Here is a 20,710-nt window from a genome sequence, read left to right as displayed (position 1 = left end):
TAATGGTTTTAATTAGAAAAAAATAGATTTTTAATAAAAAATATATATTTGTATACATTTGAAAGTAACGGGCAAAATTTACTGACCTTTTTATTCTTTAAACAAAAGAAAAAATAGATCGGGGAACATATGATTAATTTGATTTTTTAATTTTAGGCCAACAAGGCCAATAATAATCATTATTTTGAGTTCAAAGATAAGTGCCTACAGTTAAAAAAGTGGATTCATAATATTAAATCAACAAGAACAGAATGAAAGATATGTGTATATATCCACTATTTTGTTAAGAACGAGAAAAAAATCAATACTCTAGTTAAGGACATGCGTGTTCACGACTTAGTGTCGGGAGCCTAAAAAGTATCGGAGGCGTACTTTTGAATAATATATATTGAAAGAAATATTGTGATTTCGTTTTGCGAATTTTAACATTGTTTTTTTCTTGTTGTTTCGTGAGTTAATGATTTCCGAAATTATTATTTCATTATGTTGGTGGTTTTGATTTGATTGTCAATAACTTCATAGTGGTTGTGCGGGAGTGATTGCGCATAGTGTTATTGTTTTGTGGAAAAAAACAGTGAAACTTGAATAAATCTTGCTTAAAAACTATATTAATTACTATTAGTCTTATTATTTATTTTCAAAATTTTGTTTTACAAGTGTAATATGTCAGTCTTCAGTGTGGTAAGTAATATTTTAAGCTACATCAACATCACTATAGAGCAATAGACTCACGAATGAAAAATTGAATATTTCTTCATATTTAATAGATTTTATCACTAAGAATAGTCATCATTCTTCGTAAAATATTATGATAAAGGGTTTAGCTCAAATTACATTTGATATATAAGATTTTGACGAGTTTTTCGATAGTTTCGAATTAGCATCCTCCATATTTTAGTGCTACGTGCATGGTACCAACTACATAATATAACTAGGCAGAGCTTTTCGTTCCCGTGCCTTGTTGATTTTAAAACAATATATACGTGAAATTTTCATCAACTAACACGTTTTTACACGGAATTTAATATAGAAATGCGTAAACTACGACATGACAACTAGATCGATATTCTTATATTTTGTACAACCTGTATTTTAAAGGCTTTATAATTTGGCACGAATTTCTATTAAATGACTTTTTTTGTCAGAATATGTCCTTTTAACAACATTTTTATTTATGGAATCTCTTTTTTATTAACTTTTCATACATAATATTTTATGGTTATATTCAGTAAATCTAATCAAACAAACTTATAATTGTCTTTGTCATACCTGCTTACAACATCTATTAAAAATGAAATTGATAACTTGTTCACATATTTATTTTTAGAGTAAGAAGTTTTCTAAGAATTTTATGTGGAATGATTTTTTTTTTCATTACATTGCATTTTAGGTATAAACTACCTACATACTATTTGTGAATACAATTTGAGACTAAGTGTCACATGTTCATCATCATTTAGTTCAAAACACCAGACATCATTTTTATGTGCATTTCAAACATGCAAAGCATTATGGTTAGGTTCAAAATGTGCATATGATGTTTTTAAAAGTTTTCTGTCATATATTGTCATGGTCATGGTATATTCCAATTACTGAATACTTTACGAAGGAAATTAGTCTTTCAATTATTTTTTATCTTTAAAAAAAATCAATGAAGTGAATATATTTATATTTTATTATATTTTTTTGTAGCATATCCTAGTCATGTGTAATTCAATTAAAATTGATGAAGTACAGGTCATTTCACACATGTATGAAGAAGGACCATTGAACCAGCTCGCATATCAGCTCAATTTAACCTAGAGTTATGATTGGTCTCTATGCCACCCGCAGGCAAGCTCACGTTTTGTCGGTTTGCAAAGTTATAGCACATCACATCAGTATATGAGCTGCTAATTAAGTTGTTGTAGTGCAACCCAACAGTTCAAGCAAGCTAAACTTTTGAACTGCTTCACAGCTGATCTAACATATTCCATTCTGGTTGTGTTAGTATGAAAAAAATGATGGAAAATTTATTGTTTGCAAATTAAAATTGTATTTGAAATTGTTAACTTACACGTACTTGCTTCCGCAGTACATATACTAAAAATAATTAAGTTATATAAATTTAAACATAAGCATACACAAAATATGTAGATATGCAATTATAAATAAATTTATAACAATAATATTATTACAGACAATCTTAGTACATAATAAATCAGATTGTAGTCTGTCATCTTTTGTAAACTTTCAACAATGTTGCTAATTGGCATATTGCGCATAACTGTTGAAGGACATGATGATAAATTTTGTATCAAATCTTTTAAGTTACTTATTAATAGGAAGCAGGTGCAATGTATAAAAGAAAGTCCAATAAATTGATGATTAATGAAGCTATTATTACATAATTTTGCAGTTTATTACTATTTCTTAATAAAAGACGATATTTTAAGAGGCCAGTCTACATAATTTTTTTTTGTAAGTAAAGAGACTAAAAACAATTCCATCAGAAATAACATAATGCCACAAAGAAAATTATTAAAATAACTTTCCTGAGCGTATTGCTCATTAATCTATATATATAAAAGAAAGTTGTGTTAGTTACACTATTTATAACTCAAGAACGGCTGAATCGATTTGACTGAAAATTGGTGGGCAGGTAGCTTAGAACCAGGAAATGGACATAGGATAATTTTTACCCCGTTTTCTATTTTTTATTCCGCACGGACGGAACAACAATTAACATGGTAAAAAGTAATACAATCCAACAAATTGATGATTTCTGATGTTGATTATTACTAATCTTACACTTACGGAGCCATAGTGAAAATATTGTTAGTGATATGTTTATTATAATCTTATTGTTTTTTCGCACAGATTCATTGTAACTTTTATTAATATTAAGTATTGTTAGGTATTTTATCTTATAAAAGAAAGTTGCTTCTCATGAACTTTATGGGTTATAATATGTTCTGCTAAGACACGAAATGGTTTTCACCATCATCTACTTTATTTATTCCAGATGTAATGTGTATATATTTAATTATAATTAAAGTTTAGTATAGAATAATAAATTTATGGCATATGTGGCAGACACCAGGAACTACAATATCTGTTGCATGAATGGGGAGCTTGCCCGGTGAAATACCATGATCTCACAGAAGACAGGTGTGAAGTGGAAGCAATCCCGCATTTCGTCTAATGAGTGTGCGTGCCGGGGTCCTCATTTTAATCCCTTCTCCTTTCCTACTCCTTTATAAGGAATGGGATATGGGAGGGGGAAGTGGATTTGACTAGGATAGAAATATCCCTTTTCTGTGCGACCCCTCCTCCGTCGATTAAAGGTAGGTCACGCAATCTGTAATTGCTGATGTCCATGGGCGGTCGCTTCGCTATTTCGGCGAATTCAGGTGGCCGCTTGCTCGTTTATCACCTTATGAGTAAAAAAAAAATGTAGGCTACACCGATAGAATTGTATAATAATGATGTACATATGACAGATTTGTTGATCTCAATTAGTGCTGCAAAACGTGATTGAAGACATATCTTTAAATTTTTCGGTTCTTCAATGTATATGTAATGTCCTTTGTCACCCGGGCGAAGCACGGACGGATTGCTTGTTTAAATATAACAACCAAATGCAGCTATTTTTTTAATAAAATATTTTGTAGGTTGCAAAATTTTAACAATAAGCGCACATCGAAACAAAATAATTTTCAATACCCCGTACTGCGGTTTGGGAACAGGTTCAAAAAAAATAATATTAAAAAACATTTATTCAGATAATTTTTTTGTTAGATCTAATAAATGTCCTCGATTTCATTAATTGGTAGGTCTAACTTAAATATCACAAGTACTCATTTTTTTTAATTCCACTTTGTGGAAATATATGTTCAAAATTTGCGGAACCTTGTCAATTTATTTTACGATATAATTTTTTTTTAACTCAAACTTTTTTGAACTTACGGAACCCTTTTGGGAGGCGAAGTATTTGACGGAACTTTAGATTCTATGTTTGATTGCCCTAGGTTCTAGATTTTTTTTTTATATTGACAAAGTTAGCGCTTGTAATGCTTTTCTTGCGCGCCTTGTTCAGGTCGTGTCTTAACTTTTTGAAGATACTTAATAATAAATTATTTTAACTGATTTTTTCTACTACTTTTGATTTACGAGGATATTTTATAGGCAACGTATTTGTTCGAAGCTCCCCCCCCCCACGTAATCTGCTTTAAAGTTATTCTGTTTAATTCCCTTTCTTAACCTTTTTTTTTTTCCTAGGTGTTACTGTTTTTGGGGGTGGGTTAGCTATCTATATCTGTCTCCTTCACTTCCATCAGTTCTCGACGTCTTCATCAGAAACTTATAAGTTTGCACTACATCTTATTTTGATCGTTTCCTTTTATTTATATTTAATGCAGAGAGATATTGCTTTGGGTCAATGGTTGTTGAAGTACTGCAGCGTTGAGATAATGATTACGTCTAAAAGTACAGAAATAACCTATATAAGAATTTTATAATATTTATTAATCGTTAATTATCAACTTTTTACCATAAGGTCACAATATCTTTTTTTTTTTTGTATTTTTGACAATTTGAATTTTATACAAAGTTATTTCACATAAAAGAATAATAATTTGGAAACAGATTCTTAACGGCATAGTTTAGTTTACAGAACGCTTTCGATTACCTTAATAAACCGGTTAAGTGTCCACGGACACAAGGTTTGTGGATCCGCGGCGGAGTATTCCGGCTTATCAATGGCCAAAAACGTCTTTACGGTTGTTATGCGATCTGTTATTTATTGTGTACTAGTTGTCGCACACGACTTCGTCCACGAGAAATTAAAAAAAATAGTTCCTTATGTGTTCTATGTTAATACTTCATAATAATCTATGCTTTTCAGCCAGATCTGTTTAGCAATTCTTTGATACTTTCTAATAAACGTCCATCCATCCATAAATCTGAATTTTTTAATTTGTAACTTGAGTAAGATATAAGTTATTAATTTTAAAAATGTATAATATTATTGTAACAGTACAGAAAACGAATCAAAAGAGTCTGCGCTAAAATCGGTCAAGTAGTTCAAAGGTCACGAGGTCCTAGGAGGTCACAATGGAAAGGACACATTACCTAAAATTATATGTATGTTACTGTAAAAGTACGAACACAGGTTAGGTTAGGGCATATTCCATAAAAAAAATTGTATTAAGATTTACTTCCATCACTAGCTGAACTTCCAAACTTCTTTTAATATACTCATTCTTACCTTTATTCTTCCTCGTTACTACACATACTTCATAACATACATAAACATTGATGTCATAAAAATCTTTATAAGTAATATAAATGTAGAAGAAAAGATGTTGGACCGTTATAAGTAAAACTTAGTAATAGGTATAATTAGATATTTGACCACACTGAAGCTAGATTTATCCTATTTGGTTTGCTCAATTTAAGCGAAATCGAGGTAGTAAAGCTACGATAATTCGTATAGTATTAAAAATTGGAAGGAATATTCGAAACACCCTTAAACTTGAACCCTGAAAAGTTTCTATTCCTCATTTGGAAAATAAAATTAAGGTTAATAAAGGCAAAATAGTAAGTTTTATCAAAAATAATCTTAGACCGAGTTGTAAAATATAAAATCAAGGTACACTTTTTCCTAAAAGCCACCGTTGAGATATTACAGTTGAAAAAGTCATATTTTTTACTAGCCAGCGATTGCGACTTCGTCTACGTGTAAAATATTTTTTCAGAAAATTCGAAAGAGGCTATTCCTTTATTTGTATTGCTACGTGTTTCTGTTGTGTTTTGTAAATTAGTAAGTATTTCTGTTAAAGGAATTTGATTTCAGACCTCTGCCAATAATTGTTCCCTTGCAGGTTTAAATTGAACTTAATTAATCGACGATAGTGAAAAATCTTTTATAACTTTCGACGACTTATTTTGTGTGAACGTAAATGGAATAGGGGTAGTGTGTTGGTCGCGTTCATCGTAAGCACTGATTTATTTACTTAGGGCAAAACCCTTGCCTAAACTAGCCAAATAAAATTGATATAAACTAGAGACAAAATGCATCTTACTTTCGTTGTTTTGGCGGTTACAGAGAGGGGCGAGCATACGACTGATTGCCACTCAGCCACTAGAGGTATTGTATCTTGTGTTGCGCAAACGACGATTTCCTGTTGTAAGATGCCAATGTGGTTAGAATGGACGTATGTAGTTTATCCTCTATTTATTGTGCTGTTACTGATGTTTTGATTGTTTGTTTTTTTTTATTAAGGTATTATCATGAAACATGTAACCTAGCTGTAGTGTCAGAATAGATTCCAGATTTTGATCCTTTTTTGTTGTTGGTTTCGGTCAATTTCGAATATGGGTTGGTAGAACTCCTAGTCACACTACCACCTTCAATAGTATTGCAAGGTTTTCACATCAGGACATTACATTATAATGGGTGTAATTTTCCTAAAGAACGTAGTTGAAATACTGGAGATAGTTTTTTTTACCTAGAGGAAAAATTCATAATTGATTTCCAGTGTTGGTCGGAGTTGCCGCAAACGCGGACGTATACCGTACATAGTGGTGGAAAGTAAAGCACCCGAAATTGATGCATATAATACTCGTATTATGCAAAGCTGTATGAATATGGAAGTTCCAGGACTACGCCAAATAGAAGTCCGTGGTCTCAGTCTATCCCTGTGGGATAAGGACGTGACTTGTGTTTATTTTGTTGTTAACGAAACATGCCTTGCTTATTAAAAGAAAAAAATCGTATTATTGTTTTTAATGCACTTTGAAATCAGAAAAGATAAATTCTTGTACTTTCGTGGTGTCAATGAAGTAATTAGGAACACATAAAAATTACAAAAAAACATGTTAGTGGAGCAAAAGAAAAAATTGGTAATTGGCTGCATTGACCTTTTACATTGAGAAAAAAAGGTATAATGTAAGGAAAAAAGTGTAAGCGGAACTTAATAGGGATTAAAACAAAAGGCGATTCTACTTGCAAGAACTCGGGTTATAGTAACTTAGAAGTGTGAAAATTTTTGTTTTGAAACTTCAATTTTACGGTGGTTTTGTATTTTCTTGAGTTTTGTTTAGTTGGGAAAACATATGAATGTACCACCAGAAGTTGCTGTGGCTCTACCACTATACAAAGGTGTCTTATACAACAGAATTATGTGCTAGTTTGTTAGCAGAAATGCGCCTGTATGTTCAGCTCCTGTGGCTATGTGCTTATTTGATATTTCCGGGCGTAATTGGCCAAAGATTACCAGCTAAAGGAGTCTGATCAATAAAGTATTTGTACAGGTTACGTTACGCCCCAAGATTATTGCTTCTGATCCTAAATTTTTGAGAATACTAAGTGTAGCCCGCAACTCCATAGGCGTGGATTAAAAAAAAAAATTATTCACTTGTACATCTGTGCCATATTTTATCGCGTTCGGTTGAGCCGTTTTGAAGATGCCTACAAACAAACATCCATCCATCCATCTAAATATTTTCGTTTATAATATTAATAAGATAGACGTTATGACTAGTACCTAGGATTTGTGAACCTTTTTTTAGCTTTTAGTAACTTTTTATTAATTTTACCAATCTAATAACATGCGATATTTTTTATCCATCAATCCATACATCTATAGATAGATATCTATAAATATTAATAAAATTGGAGTGCCTGTATGTAACATTGAGACAAATAATTATACTTCGCACACATGATGTATTTGCTTTGCTGATTATTAAAAACCAAATGCTAAATTTTTTTCTGTCTGTCTGTCTGTCCGTAATGCCGTGTTTGTTCCGGGTAATCTCCTACACGGCTGAAGCAATTTTCAAGGGACTTTACGGTCAAAGTAGCTTATGCATGCGGGTATAGGCTATTTCTTTAACTGCCTTGACGAAATAGTGAGAGCCCACTTATAATTTTATAATATATATAATCTAGAGCCTGAGTAAGGACATAGGCTACATTTTAACGCGAAAAAGGGGCTGAAAGTGGGGGTGGAAATTTGTATGGAAGTATCGTCATTTTTACAGATAGAAGCTTGAAACTTATTTTTTAGGCTTTTGATTTGATATAAATATATGACATTTGAAGTTTGAAAAGTTTAAACCTCAAGGTTGCAATGTAACAAAACGGAATAGAGGATGAAAGTTGGTCTGGGAAGATGTTTATGTGAATATTTTGTAAGTTTAATGTTTTTTGTCATTTTTTATAAGTTTTAGTAAAATACCACAGCACCAACACAATTCACGCCCGTAACCCAGAGGGGTAGGCAGAGACCCAGGACCTGCATTTGGCGAGTTCCTGGCACAAATCTATGTTTTTCTACATTCATACATCAAAGCATAGCACGTCGGTTAAGTAAAATAATTAGCCTAAAAAAATGCTCCCAGAGATTGTATTTCACGCGGACGAAGTCGCGGGCAAAGGTAGTCTTTCCATAAAAATGTTAAAGGGAATAATTAGTATTGAGTAATTAAACTTACAAAATTTAAAATATTTGTTAATGTAACAATTATCGTCAGATACTCTTTTTTACAGAGTATTTTAAGCAAACTTTATATTAACACTAGATGTAGGAATACTAATCAGAAACATGGAAAATCGATAAACCATTATTTGATGGCATAGGACCAAACGTTTTAAAAAAAAAAATGCTAATCATGGGCTTTGAATATTTATATCATGTCAAAGTTGCAACTTGCTGTGGTCGACACTGGCGTCACACTTTCCCTTCTCGTTTGAGACCGATGCATAGCTAAATTATTCAAACGATGTAGCCGTTTTTAGACTTTACTCTATTAAAAATTTAACACGGCGTCAGTTCCGTTATGTTTAAAAGTTTAACCTGATGCCATTTTTTTGTATCGATATATAATTTGGTATAAGAACATTTATACAGATTCAAACGTAAAATCTTGCACCAGCATCATGTAGTGTGTGGTGTCTACCGATATTGCCATATCAAAACAGTCCTAATTGAATGTAAAGCGATTACAGTGTAATGTCAAGGTAATAGCATCTTAAACAATTTGTTACAGTTTAGCAAACTTTTAGTCTCTTTTTACTGAATACTTCGAAAAAATCGTGAACTCTTTACAACGGTGGGTGTCCGTATTAAGCTGTTTTGGGGATGCATGCCATCTCATGTCAAACAAAGCATTATTATTGTTGTCGTTTCGTTATCGCTATTAGACACCGTAGCAAGTGTGAAAGGGATAGATGCGCGCAGTCAAATAGCGATTGCAACAAAAAAGACAGTGTCGATTCTTGCCTTCTTTTGATGGCTTTAATTTTCGAGCACCATTTGTGTTTACCAAAATATTATTGATGATTTATTGGCTCGGTTTTATTGCTTGCTTATTGCTCAGTTTTCATCACTAGCATATTGCTTGTCTAAAAGAATACTGTTCATTTCAACTTTCTTTTATTTTTTATTCACGACGAGCCCCGGATTCGCCCAGGTAACAAAGCACGTATACGTCTGATCTCTTTACTGTTATATCAGTACCGTTCTCCTTAATGTCCTGTCTATTAAGTAGTAAAATCCGTGTAAACAGAAGAGCGCCCGGCCCGCGAGTTGATTTTTCGATTCCACTTTTTGTTTGTAACCAAACATCTTCTAAAATAATTGATCTTTTCAAAAAAATTATCTTCGATTTTTTTTATTGTATCTTATTATATTGTTAAAAAAAATAATTCTTTTTTCCAATGAATTCTAACGAATTAAAAAGTGATAAAAGTGTACTAATAATGCGAATGTTTAGATGGATTGATGGATGGATGTTTGTTTTAAGGAACCTTAGGAACGGCTCAATGGATCTTGGTGAAATTTCGCACAGAAGTAGAACATAGTCTGAAAGAACACATAGGCAATTTATTATGTTTAATTCCGCGCGGACGGAGTCGCGGGCGTCAGCTTTTTCAGCTTTGACAAGAGAAGAATGTGATATAAAAGTGAATGTTGTAAGTACAGTCGAAAAAGATTAGAAGGTTTGAACACGTTAAAAGAATGAATGAAAGGAGATTAACAAAGGAAGTTTATGGTGCGAAGTGAGCGACAAGGTCCTTCGCAGAATGGCTTATATCAGATTGATGAAATACTCTAGAATACTAGACTAAGAGGGAATATATATATATATATATATATATATATATATATTAGGGTGGGTCAAAAAAATCAACTATTTTTTTTTTTTACAATTAATACGGAAAAATGGGTTACTAGGCACCTTAAAAAAATTCTCACCAAATATGAACTCTTAATTTTAATAGGAAGATCCTCCGCGTCGCAGTTTTTCATTTTTTTCTCAGTCCAATAGAAAAAAATTCATTCCTCATCATTAATTGGTCGTACAGAAAAATTTTTTTTTAGAATTTTGTAGGAAATTTAGTGCTCTACAAAAAAGGTATCTTATGTTTTTTCCGTAAACCTCACCATTTCACTAATATTGAAGATTTAAGATTGATTATTTTAAGTCAAATGTCACTTTTGTTTATGAATTTTATAACTCGACAAGAAATGGCTATTATTGAATGCGCAATAGAAATTTTTGTAGCAAATTAACTGCTCTATAAAAATGGTATCATATGTTTTGGCGATTAAATTAAGCGTTCAAAAGATATTCATCATCAAACTTTCATGTATACCGATTTTAAGAGTTTTTGATTAAATAATCGAAAAATTTCAATTTAATCTATCAGTTTTGAGAAAATTTACACGAAAAAATTTTTTTTTTATCAACTGAGAAACTTCAAAATGTTTTTCAAGCTTTTTTTATGTGTAAGTATTGTTATCTACATTTAAAAAAATAAATTGTACATTATTTATCGCTTAGTTAATCATTTATCAATAAAAAAAATAATAATGTACAATTTATTTTTTTAAATGTAGATAAAAATACTTACACATAAAAAAAAGCTTGAAAAACATTTTGAAGTTTCTCAGTTGATAAAAAAAAAAAATTTTTCGTGTAAATTTTCTCAAAACTGATAGATTAAATTGAAATTTTTCGATTATTTAATCAAAAACTCTTAAAATCGGTATACATGAAAGTTTGATGATGAATATCTTTTGAACGCTTAATTTAATCGCCAAAACATATGATACCATTTTTATAGAGCAGTTAATTTGCTACAAAAATTTCTATTGCGCATTCAATAATAGCCATTTCTTGTCGAGTTATAAAATTCATAAACAAAAGTGACATTTGACTTAAAATAATCAATCTTAAATCTTCAATATTAGTGAAATGGTGAGGTTTACGGAAAAAACATAAGATACCTTTTTTGTAGAGCATTAAATTTCCTACAAAATTCTTAAAAAAATTTTTTCTGTACGACCAATTAATGATGAGGAATGAATTTTTTTTCTATTGGACTGAGAAAAAAATGAAAAACTGCGACGCGGAGGATCTTCCTATTAAAATTAAGAGTTCATATTTGGTGAGAATTTTTTTAAGGTGCCTAGTAACCCATTTTTCCGTATTAATTGTAAAAAAAAAAATAGTTGATTTTTTTGACCCACCCTAATATATATATGCAAAAAGTTTTAATTATTTTCTTTGTAATGTATGCAAATGTTACAGTTTCAAAGAAAATGTTTTGTCTACTTTTAGTTAGCTCCCTGACTACGTGACGTCAGAGTAAATGATGCGACATACAAGGGCCGTCAGCCTTTGGCCGAAAGAAAAAAAAAATTGTATGAAAAGTTTAATACCATCTTTAGATATACGACGAATAAATTTACTGGAAAGATCAATTGTCGGAATTATACGTATATATTGTCATTTATCGAATTTTGTTTGACAATTGGTTTTCATATATATTGAGAGATTATTTATATACTGTAACTAAAACCCTCCTCGGTTCACCTCTATAATGCTTTCAGTTCAAACTAAGTAGAGTTTGATGCTCCGAGCACGAAACTCACGTGAACTGCAAGCAACTTGATAAGGATGTCCTGGATCGGGGGAAAATATAGGAGGTGATCATGTTTGTAGACGCTTCTCAAACACTGCCTCAGGCTAGAATAAATTTTGCGTACTTTGTAATTTTACAGAAAATTTTATTAGTACCCATTAACCAATTTAAATTATTATACCGTCCTATATTATGATGAAATCGCTCGAAGAATTGAACTTTCCAGTAATGTTTTTTGTCTTATACCGTAAGATATTACATACATTTTATTAATATTTATAGATTAAAAAAATTGTCATTTACATTATATCATTCTGAGTTTAGAAAGTATCAAGATATCCTTTGTCACATGGCCGATTGGTGAGTCGCTAATCTTACTAATACTATAAATGTAATTGTTTGGCTGGATGGATGTTTGTTGGAAGGTTTCTCCAGAACGGTTCAATGGATCGCGATGAAATTTGGCACGGATTCAGATAATAGCCTGGGTGGACACGTTGGTTACTTACTAAGTTTTTTTTTTTACTCGCGGACGGAGTCGCGGGCATCAGAATCTAGATGGATATTGAAATTGTAAAAGGTTCTAAATGATGAAACAAATTATATTTTGATGATCTATACTATATATGTATCAGGGGTGTCTGATGAAAATATCTCAGCTCAGCTAAAATGAGTGAGGTGGCCATGGGTCACGTAGTCAGTGACGTAGTAGCAAATTTAACTTTTTAAAGAAGTCATATTCCAAACTTATAGTCTAATTTTCGGGCTAAGTGTCTTTTAGTCTGTCTGAAATAAAAGATATAATAATAAGTTATACTCAGGTATATCAGCAGTGGAAACTTACAGTGAGCTAGAGTATTTAATGTAGATTATAATTTTTAAATAAATAGTTTTGACATATACTCGCGTTAAAAAGTGTAAGAAACACTTGATAATATTTGAAAACTTTCAATAAGTAAGAGTAAGTAACATCTAAAAATATATATTTAAAGTCTATTTTTAGCAATTCACTTTAAGTTTTAAGTTAATATTTTTGAATTGGATTTAACCACGTGGTTTTATATGTAGAGTCATTAAAAAAAATATGTAGAGTAATTATCATATTGAGGATATACTACCTATAAAAATGCGTCATTGGCCATTTTTTAGTGACGGACATCTTGGATTTATTGAGATTAATACACTGAATGTAAAAAGTAACATTGTTATCGTGATTTAAGGTGTATACCAAATTTCAGAATAATCTGTCAACGGTATGTGAGTCTAATTTAAGTTTTTTGTTTTGCAATAGTTCATAAGGACTGACTTAGATGTAGATAAAAAAGAAGGAGGTTCTCAATTCGACTGTTTTTTTATGTGTTACCGCGATGCTCCGCCCATGGTGCTCCGATTGTGATAAAAAATATTTTAATCGAAACGTAGTGCTTGCAGATGGGTCCCATTTTTTGTAAATCATTTTTTATAATAACTAGAAGACTCGTATAGATTTTGAGTTTAGCTTCAAAATGCGTTGCAAAAATTAGGAATATTTTTGCTATAAGCGGTTACGTAGGCTAAACTATAGGACCTACATAATAATGATGTATGGAAGAATTGTAGCTCTTTAAATGTTCTAAATAAAAGTCAGCATAAATCTGTCTTTTAAAGTTTTCTTAAAATAACCATTTTTTTCTATAGAAACATTAATTAAATTCATGCCCTTTTCCCGACGCTATTATTAAAGTTCAGTATTAATTCTTAAATAAAAAAAATATGTTCATTACCAAGAAAATTTAATGTAGATTATATTTGCCCTTGAAACTATATCATTCTGTCTAGTAGTTTAGGAGATATCGATAGAATAAAATGCGCAAGCAAAAAATGCTACATCGCGCTACAATGAAAAGCACAATTTTGCTTTCTGGGCTTACGTAGGTCAAACTATATGACCTACAAAAAAATGATGCATCGAGTAATTATATATCGTTAAATTTTCTAAATAAAAGTCTTTGGTGGCATATATCTATCGTCAATGGATTAGTAAAATGATTATTGTGAGACATCCATAACGATATATGAAAAACGGCGATTAAAATGCACACGAAAAATAGCGTCGTAAGCTTACGGCGCTATTATATTATATTCTATATGAATCCTTATCCAAATAAATATATTTTGAGGCTAGAGTATTAATAAATGCAGATTACATTAGCCTTTAAACTATGTAATTCTGACCAATAGTTTGAAAGATGTCAAATGATTTAAAACTATGCGCATCCGAAAAATGCTACTACGGCGAGTGGTTGCACAGAATTAAAGGCAAGCTACAATGTATTAGATCATAGATCGTTACTTTTGAATTAGTTTACCGATTTTGATAATTATTTCTTTGTTTAAAGGATGAGAGGTTATCCGCTGCATTCTAATTTAGTTTTTGAATTGAAGTACACACACATATTAAACATATTAAATAGGAAAGTTCTTTTCTTTATTTGTCTTATTTCCGTCCTCATACGTATTAAGGAAATTTGTAATCGAACTTCAAATTTACTAAAAATCGATAAATAAAGAGATTTTTAAGAAAAAAAGAAAGCCGACTTCATGAAAAATATCTAAAAAAAAATGCACTAAAAAGTAACAAAATAATGTCATGAAAAAAGTAAGAAAGTTTTCTTCTTTCTTGTAACATGTCTATATTGTATAATTATCATTTTGGAGTCGGTTTCGGCCTAAGTAGGGATATAAACGTAACTATATCTAAGACTTCTCACATATAAAATGTCACTTATTTACTTCCTTAGCTACCTTCCAAATTAGATTTTTAAAATCAGTCCACTAGCAGTAGGTAATTTTAACAATAAGTTATTTTGAGTGCCGTAAGATAAGACATGAAGTTATTTATATATTGAAGCAATAACAATGTGCTTTAATTAATAACTTATTCACATCATATAACTTGTTGATCAAAAAATTATTTGCTTGTCAAAACAAAATTAATATCATGTACTACGTAATGGAAATATCTCTCGCAACTGCGCACTAAGTACTTCGAATACGATATTCCCGTCCCTAGGTAACCTGGCGGTCACCCTCCCGCCCCTGTCGTTCTCGGGAGCTTCAGTCGTAACTTAGTGCTCAAGCCGAGCAGCTGCCTCTTGCGGTACTAGTGCGGATTGCTACTATTAGCGACCAATACCTACATAGGTACATTTTTGTCTCAACTGAGTTTTAAGTTAATAGTGAATTTATTAAAAATCCTATTGAAATATCGCTATTTTTTTGTGATATCATGAATAGTTTTTAAATTGATGTTTTATATAATAAATATTAAAAATAAAATTTTTTGAAGAAAACTATTTTATCTAAATAATAATTATTAACAAACCAAATTTTTTACATAAATTTCTGTAGAGAGAAATAATAAATGTCCTAAAAAAACAATAAATTTTTAACATGTTTTAACGGTGATACACTTACGGATTTTAGATAAGAATTAAGATTGATGCGATTAAAATAAATCCAAAAAAAGACCGGTTTTTTGTAATTCAGCAGCGAGTGATTATATATATTTTTACACATTGCCTAAGTGATAAAATAGCAAACAAAAATTTTATTTTCATAAAATATTATATTTAAATAAAAATCATTTGGAGAAAACAGTAGTTAAAAGTTCCGTATTTTTCAGGTGTTATTGTTTGTTGTGAGCCACGGCCTGCATGAAGCTGGCTGTGACGACGCAAGCCCGCTGTGAAACAACTCGTAGTGGTTATTTGCGTATTGGCCACACCGGGGAGAAGGCGCCACGTGTGGGCCTGCGTACAACCGGGGGCGGGCGCTCTGCGCCGCCCCACAACGGCATATGTAAGTAAACATGTTGTTAGAACAGAAAATTTGTTCATGTTACCATGGTTACCGTTACCAAAATCTCATTCATTGCACCATTGACATCTTCAAAGTCACCCAGTCTCTCCGCAACAAATTCATATCGCACCATGAAATCAATATTAATTTAACCATTTTTTTGTAGGCATTAAGTTTTGATGTTATGTATTTTTGCATTATTCCCACTCATTAGCTTATAAAACAGACTTGGTTTTATAAATGTATGTTGCGTATTCTGTAGCGGCTGTTGGCACTTCTTTGTATGTAGCGAAATAACTGTTGCGCTATGATTTATCTGTTGTTTTTTGTTTTTTATTTATATGTTTTTTTATCTCAATGGTTATATTATCCAGCTGTTATGTGGCAGATCGGAAATTTGATTCTGACCAAAAATTTACTGGATGTTTTCAAAATTAACGAATGCAATTATTTTGGTAATTAAATTTTGTAGTTTAAGGATTTAATTCTATTTTTTATGTTTTAATTCAAAATTTGTTATTTTCTTTTATTTTCTATGTGTTTTATCTGTTTATACATTTTTTGTATGTGCATGAGACTTTAATATTGCAGGGCAGATGTGTATTGCAGCGTGTTAAGTTTTAAGATGTAATTAGGTCTGAGTACACCACTATAGAATAAATATGAAGTACCCAGAAAAAATATTGACGGTTTAAAACTATTTATGTAATACTAGCTTTTACCCGCGACTCCGTCCGCGCGCAAAAAAAAGGGGTAAAAATTATCCTATGTCCGTTTCCTGGTTCTAAGCTTTCCAAATTTCAGTCAAATCGATTCAGCCGTTCTTGAGTTATAAATAGTGTAACTAACACGACTTTTTTTTATATGTATAGATTTAGATTATATAATATTACTAGCTGTCGCCCGCGACTCCGTGCGCGCGCAGTTAAAAAAAAATTGAAAAATAGATTTTGGCCGATTCTCAGACCTACTGAATATGCTCACAAAATTTCATGAGAATCGGTCAAGCCGTTTCGGAGGAGTACGGTGACGAAAACTGTGACACGAGAATTTTATATATTAGATGCACATTTATATTTATGTTTTTAAATAGGACATATTTTTCGCATATAAAGCAACATTATGTCGCAGACACAGCATCACGATGCGTGCTTGTTAGGATGTTTGTCCACGTCCGTCCAACTCTGTCTATGCCAGTGCACAACCGTCAGCAGAATCACTCACCATTAACACTTGGCATGCGGGCAACGTATTTTAACGTTTTTTACAGTCCGTCACTAGGGCCACGTATAAATACGTATTTAATAGATTTATGGTGAATACCCGTTAACCACCACAAATCTATGAAATACGTACAGTTACACGTATCTGTGAAATTTTATGCGTGTTGTTTACGTTGCTAGGCAACGCTTTGCATTTTTTCTTTTCACAAGTTTTGATTGTCGAGTTACTCAGTCTTTTACTGAGTTATTTCGCCTTCAATCGTATTCGTAGCTCCAGAGTTAAGTCGTGTTTTGGCAATTTAAAGCTAGGGTTATGTTTGTTATTGATTGCAAAATTGGTGAAATGAGCCGTTGTGACAAAACCGCCCACTGCACGCGTAATTCGGCGGCAACGTACGTTGATCTATTTGGAGATCATTTATTTACCATTATTACTTTTTTTTTTAAACTTAAGTTAAGCACCAATTGCACTTGTCCCGCGAGGCCGGCAATGCATCTGTAGTTCCTCTAGTGTTGAAGGTTTGGGCATTTAAATTTTAAATTGATTTTTTTTTTAAATAATTAAAAAAAAAACTTGAGAGGTGTCAAGGGACATCCGGATGGAACGAAGTTCCTTTCAATTAATTAGTGAAGGAACCAATGTTTATTCTATGAATAAAAAACTTAAGTCTTCACAAGAAGTAACATTTTATTTCTATGAATTTTCGTTATATATTGTCACGTCGTTGCCATGGTGAAGTAGCGCTCATTCGTCTATAGCAAAAAGTGTCGTGACAACTTTTCGTAAGAATTTTTTCCGTCTAGCCCCCTTTCACAACGCGCGATAAGGAACTTCGTTCCAATTAACTATAATCATAATAAACCTGTCAAATTAAATACTGAAGTTACAATAATTGACCTTCCCAAGAAAAATGATCAATTTTTTTTAATGTATTTCAAAAGTTTGTCCTAAAATAATTCGAAGGTCGTTTAAGACAAATTGTTTTTCCAATGCATAATCCGATGAATATAACGAATGTAAAAGTGATGAAAGTTTGAAGAAGGGTTTCGCGATCGGTAGATCTTTCGGGAAAATATTTGCGATAAGCGGCTACTTATCGTCATCGTCTTTTATGTCAAAATTAGTACGAGAATTTTCACTAACTAATATATATCCGGTGTCGTCACCGACTAGTTTCGAGCCCTTCGGGGGCCCTTCATCAGGGTGAGTGGGACTGGTATTATTTCGCGGATGCGGCCCGTCGCTCACTGCGCGCCTGCGCTCTGAGGGGCCGAGGGGCGCGGGGTGCGGGGGTCGTCGTTGACGAGGTTGATACCAAAGCAGTGTTGGTGTTGTTATTAGAGTTTCCGGGGGCACAAAATGTACTGATTATATCCACAATATCGTCTTCAGCACTGTTGATGTTGTGTCGCGCCGCGTTCATTAAATTTTGGTGTATTCACGCCCGATACTGCACAAATTTTAATACAAAATATGTCGATAAAAATTAAAAATAATGTCATCAAAAAAACTCGTACTAGGCCCACGGATGTTTTCGTTATTTCGTCTGACAAAAACATTTTACGTGTGTTAACTACTGACCGCACTATTCACCAAAATTATAATAAACTCTCTGTTGTAAAGTACTTTTATCGATATGGGTAAATAAAATTAGTGTGCTTTAAACAAAAAAAAACTATTTAACGAAAATTGTCTCTTTGTGTTTCTTAATTTGTCCCTAGTTGGAGTGATTAAATGAATATTTAAAATAATATTTTAGTACATAAAATATAAAAGAAACATATCATTAGTTGTACCCGTGACTTCGTCCGCGTGAAATACTGTCTTCGTGTTGCGTTTTTTGGCTAATTATTTTACTTAACCGACGTGTTATGCGTTGATGTTGTAGAAGAACATAGAGGTGTGTCAGGACCGCGCCAAATATAGGTCCTTGGTATCTGCGTACCCCTTTGGGTTACGTGTGTGAATTTTGATGTTGTTGCTGTTGTTGTATTTTACTTAATCTTATAAAAAAATCAACAAAACATATTAAACATATAAAACATTCACATAAACATCATAGAATACCATACAAACTTTCATCCCCTATTCCCTTTTGTTATATTGCACCCTTGAGGGTAAAATTTTTACAAACTTTAAATGTCATATATTATATTTATACCAGATTAGCAGCCTAAAAAATAAGTGTCAAGTTCTATCTGTAAAAATGACGATACTTCTATACAAATTTCCACCACCACTTTCAACACCTTACAATCCTTTTTTCGCGTTAAAACTAGTCTATGTCTTTTCTCAAGCTCTAGACTATCTGTGTAAAAAAATCATTTAAATCGGTTCTGTAGTTTTGGCGGGAAGGCGAGACAGACAGACTATTTCGCATTTATAATATTAGTGAGGATTTAAGAAATTATTATTAAAATTGGTTTTTACTTAGCTTTCTAACTATGTGACATCAAAGTGAATGGTGTGACGGGCATCGAGTTAAAGGTTAAACGTTAAACTTTTTTAAAACTAAAAAAAAACATACTTTTATACGAAATTTTGTATACGATCTTTCATTACAAGATGAAAGAAAAAATTAACATGAAAAGTCAATTCGCATAGAGTTGAAAATTTTATCCCTGAAAAGTGCTCATATAGGTTTTTCGCGTTTTTCGGATTTACCTTTATCTATTTCTGAATTACCTTACATGGAATTAGTAAATTTATCTATGAAATCCATTGCATACTTTTTTTAAAACCACCGTTTCTGAGATATTTCGGTTCAAACAGATAAAAACGTATTTTTCACCAATCAGCGATCGTTTATTTTGCTTCGTGTTTTTGTATAAAGTCAAGTATTGCTAAAGGGATAACATGTTTCCATAAACACGTAAACTCCCTTTAAACCTTTAGGGGATGAGTTAGTAAAATCCTATTTTAGTACTTGCATATGTAGTTGGTTACTAATAAGGTTTTTACTTAAATCACCCCCTAAAACTTTGAAGATAGTTTTCATTTCAATTTCAGAATCTATAGGAACGTTTTAAGTTTCATTTAAAGGTAATTTATTCATGCCTACTAAGTGTCAGCTCTTGCGAATTTTTCTAGGTACTTTTTCATGTGTCAATTGACACTAATTTCCACTGTTAAGCCGTAATATCCCAGACACGATGGATTGTAAAAAAAGTATGTCAAAAAAGAGGCATTTTATTGGTAATTTTATAATCTACAACTATTATGGTATTTTTTTTAATTTACTATTTTGTCGAAAAGCGCTAAAACGTCATTTTTGGGATCCAGTTTTTCCAAATACAATTTCTTTTCATCCTTTAACGTCGTTTGATTTGACTGCGCTTTAACTTTTAACTTTATTATTTTTTCTTCTAAAAAAATTGTGACCTATTTCTAACTTTTAATTAAAATTTTTATATTTATCCTAAATCATTCATTACTTAGTGGTGCATACTATTTTTGTGGTAAAATTGAATGCATATTAAAGTTCTCATAGATATTGACGCGTATACGCGACTTTAGTCCGGATAACTTACTAGTACTGTGTGAGCGAAATTACTTTTAGATATATAAGCCAAGCGAATATTGAATTTAGAAAAAGTAGTGATTTTGCTGGCTGTTTACGAATCGTATCCGTATTAATATTAATTAAATAAAAAAATATATTTTTAAGTCAATTCCTACTTTAGCAATCGATTTTTAAGTTTTTAGTTATTATTTTGAATTGAATTTTAC

The 20,710-nt window shown here is 31.7% G+C and overlaps 1 protein-coding gene across 1 annotated transcript in view; it reads left to right on the top strand.

Annotated features, from left to right (window-relative positions):
• The first annotated feature begins 536 nt into the window (after positions 1-536).
• LOC106717224 overlaps positions 537-20,710 on the top strand; it is a 37,241-nt gene continuing 17,067 nt past the window's right edge. Inside the window, exons 1-2 of the mRNA XM_045686106.1 lie at positions 537-681; positions 15,582-15,757. The gene's annotated coding sequence lies outside the window, so the exon portion shown is untranslated. The remainder of the gene's footprint in view (positions 682-15,581; positions 15,758-20,710) is intronic.

The sequence above is a fragment of the Papilio machaon genome, chromosome Z (assembly GCF_912999745.1).
Source record: "Papilio machaon chromosome Z, ilPapMach1.1, whole genome shotgun sequence".
NCBI classification, from domain to species: Eukaryota; Metazoa; Arthropoda; class Insecta; order Lepidoptera; family Papilionidae; genus Papilio; species Papilio machaon.
This window is presented reverse-complemented; position numbering and strand designations above follow the sequence as displayed.